The sequence below is a fragment of the Piliocolobus tephrosceles genome, chromosome 5 (genome assembly GCF_002776525.5).
Source record: "Piliocolobus tephrosceles isolate RC106 chromosome 5, ASM277652v3, whole genome shotgun sequence".
In the NCBI taxonomy this organism is placed as follows: domain Eukaryota; kingdom Metazoa; phylum Chordata; class Mammalia; order Primates; family Cercopithecidae; genus Piliocolobus; species Piliocolobus tephrosceles.
In genome coordinates, this window is record NC_045438.1 from 84,045,295 (window position 1) to 84,048,560 (window position 3,266).

The following is a 3,266-nucleotide window of genomic DNA, read 5'->3' on the forward strand; positions in this document are numbered from 1 at the left end:
AGGGAGGGAGGGAGGAAGGAAGGAAGGAAGGAAGGAAGGAAGGAAGGAAGGAAAGAAGGAAGGAAGGAAGGAAGGAAGGAAGGAAGTTACTGTAGTGGTAAGGGAGATGTTGTAGAAATATATGTAAACCTCCTTACACCACCGAGACCGCATACGCCCCGCGAGCACAGAGCCTCGCCCTGGCCTCTGCCTCGTCAGTTCACACCCACCGCCAGCTCACCATGGATGATGCTATCACCGCGCTGCGCTTGTCGTTGACAACTGCTCGGGCATGCGCAAGACCCCCGGGTCAGTCTTCCCCTCCACTGTGGGGCGCCCCAGGCACCAGGGAGTCATGGTTGGCAAGGAGACCCAGAGCAAGAGAGGCATCCTGACCCTGAAGTACCCCATGGAGCATGGCAACGTCACCAACTGGGGCAACATGGAGAAGATCTGGCACCACACCTCCAACGAGCTGCGTGTGGCTGCCAAGGAGCACCACGTGCTGCTGACGGAGGCCCCCCTGAACCTCAAGCCCAACCTGGAGAAGATGACCCAGTTCATCGTGTTTGAGACCTTCAACACCCCTGCCATGTATGTGGCATCCAGGTCGTGCTGTCCCTGTACTCCTCTGGCAGTACCACTGGCATCGTGATGGACTCTAGTGCCGGGGTCACACACACTGTGTCCATCTAGGAGGGGTACACCCTCCCCATGCCATCCTGCGTCTGGACCTGGCTGGCCGGGACCTGACTGACTCCCTCAAGAAGATCCTCATTGAGAGCAGCTACAGCTTCACCACCAAGCCCAGCGGGAAATCGTGCATGACATCAAGGAGAAGCTGTGCTATGTAGCCCTGGACTTCAAGCAGGAGATGGCCACGGCCGTCTCCAGCTCCTCCCTGGAGAAGAGCTATGAGCTGCCAGATGGCCGGGTCATCATCATTGGCAATGAGCGTTTCTGCTGCCCCAAGGCACTCTTCCAACCTTCCTTCCTGGGCATGCAATCCTGTGGCATCCATGACCCTACCTTCAACTCCATCATGAAGTGTGACGTGGACGTCCACAAAGACCTGTAGGCCAACACAGTGCTGTCTGGTGGCACCACCATGTACCCTGGCATCACAGACAGGGTGCAGAAGGAGATCACCGCCCTGGCGCCCAGCACAATGAAGATCAAGACCATTACTCCCCCGCAGCGCAAGCACTCCGTGTGGATTGACTGCTCCATCCTGGCCTTGATGTCCACCTTCCAGCAGATGTGGATCAGCAAGCAGGAGTAGGACAAGTCTTGCCACTCCATCGTCCACCGCAAATGCTTCTAGGTGGACTGTGACTTAGTTGCGTTACACCCTTTCTTACCAAAACCTAACTTGCGCTGAAAGCAAGATGAGATTGGCATGGCTTTATTTGGTTTTTGTTTTTGTTTGTTTGTTTGTTTTGGCTTGACTGAGGATTTAAAAACTGGAACGGTGAAGGTGACAGCGGTTGGTTGGAGCGAACATCCCCCAAAGTTCTACCATGTGGCCGAGGACTTTGATTGTACATTGTTCTTTTTCTTAATCGTCATTCCAAATATCGTGAGATGCATTGTTACAGGAAGTCCCTTGCCCTCCTAAAAGCCACCCCACTTTTCTCTAAAGAGAACGGCCCAGTCCTCTCCCGAGTCCATGCACGGGAGGTGATAGCATCGCTTTCGTGTAAATTATGTAATGCAAAAGTTTTTTGATCTTCGCCTTAACACTTATTTATTTTATTTTATTTTATTTTGAATGATCAGCCTTTGTGGCCCACCATTTTTGTCCCCCAGCTTGAGATGTATGAAGGCTTTTGGTCTCCCTTGGAGTGGGTGGAAGCAACCAGGGCTTACCTGTACACTGACCTGAGACCAGCTGAATAAAAGTGCACACCAAAAAAAACCCAAAAAACAACAACAACAACAACAAAAAACTCCTTACTAATGGTAATAGGCATAAAAAAAAAAGTCTGCAAGAAGAAACTCCAAATTATTAACAATAATTACCTTGTAGGTACAGTAGTCAGGTTGGGGGCATGCAGTTTCTATATTTTTGTAATGATCCTAATAAATCCAAATCAATAAAAGTTTTTTAAAAAGTAAATCAAATCCATCGCTTTTAGTATGACACAAATATTTCAAAAGTATATGACTCAGGTGTAGAATCAAAAGTTTATTTTCTTCCCCAATTTTAATTTTTTCAATGCTTGTATCTCATCCCTAACAAATCTCTACTCACTTTTGGCCTGGGAATGACTTACCTCCTATTTTCCTTCTCTCATTCCCAAATCCATCAAAATTTTGCTTCTTTTTTCCATTCCTTTAGGGTGCTAAGTTAAAAGGGTAATAATATAGTCACAAAGTCAGAATTTCCTAACTAAGAGAGATCTTTACTATCATCTCATCATTTTAAAGATGAAGACACAAAAACTAAAGGAGAGAAGTGATTTGCCCAGAGGTGCACAGCCACGGAGCAGGGACTAGAACTCAGAACTCCCTATTCCTAGTTTGCCTCTCTTTCCATTAAATGGTAATCAGGTAAAATAATTAGGTTATAGCATAGGCTGATACTATGAGTACTTGATTTTATTCCTCCAGGTAGTAGAATTCATTGATCCACTTCAAAAGCACACATCATCAAAAGGAATTGAAGGATAAAACTTCATGAATGTCAGTGAGGAAATATTTGGATGTGAGGTCTTCTACCACTGCACAAGTCACACCTCATGTGAGCTCAGCTGGTCTGCCTTCAGTTCTACAAAGAAGATGGTCACCAATGTGCAGTAGCCATCACAGAAGAACCAAATGATGGCAGATGCTTTGATATGAGTGTAGAATTTCATGTCTTCTATTAGGCTTGAAATAGCTGTTATAATCACCGGAATAGGCCAAGGTTCATTGCCCCTTAATGCCCAAATGTGTACAATTTGGGAGGATTGCCATCAGGTTCACTCTGATCATTTTTCTTTGATTTTGCTAGCCTTTCTGGATGCAATTTATCTTATTTTTTTCCCTTTTGGGTAATGTCTTTCTAAACATCCATGTTATAATCAGTGCTGGAACTCACCAATTGTGCATGACAGAAAGGAACTTAAAGAAAATTATGCATTCTCTGATGTAGCCTAGGGCACACAAATCAAAGCTTCCTCTGTAGACAAGACATAGTAAAATTGAAAGGAGCTACACTTTATATGGAAATTAGCTGCTCCTAGAATGCAATATAGTCATGCATATATCAAACCAGAGACAACGAACATATGAAATATATTTCC

At 45.6% G+C, this 3,266-nt stretch overlaps 1 pseudogene; it reads left to right on the forward strand.

Moving 5' to 3' along the window:
- The first annotated feature begins 221 nt into the window (after positions 1-221).
- On the forward strand, positions 222-1,303 carry LOC111538066 (annotated as a pseudogene).
- The last annotated feature ends 1,963 nt before the right edge of the window (positions 1,304-3,266 follow it).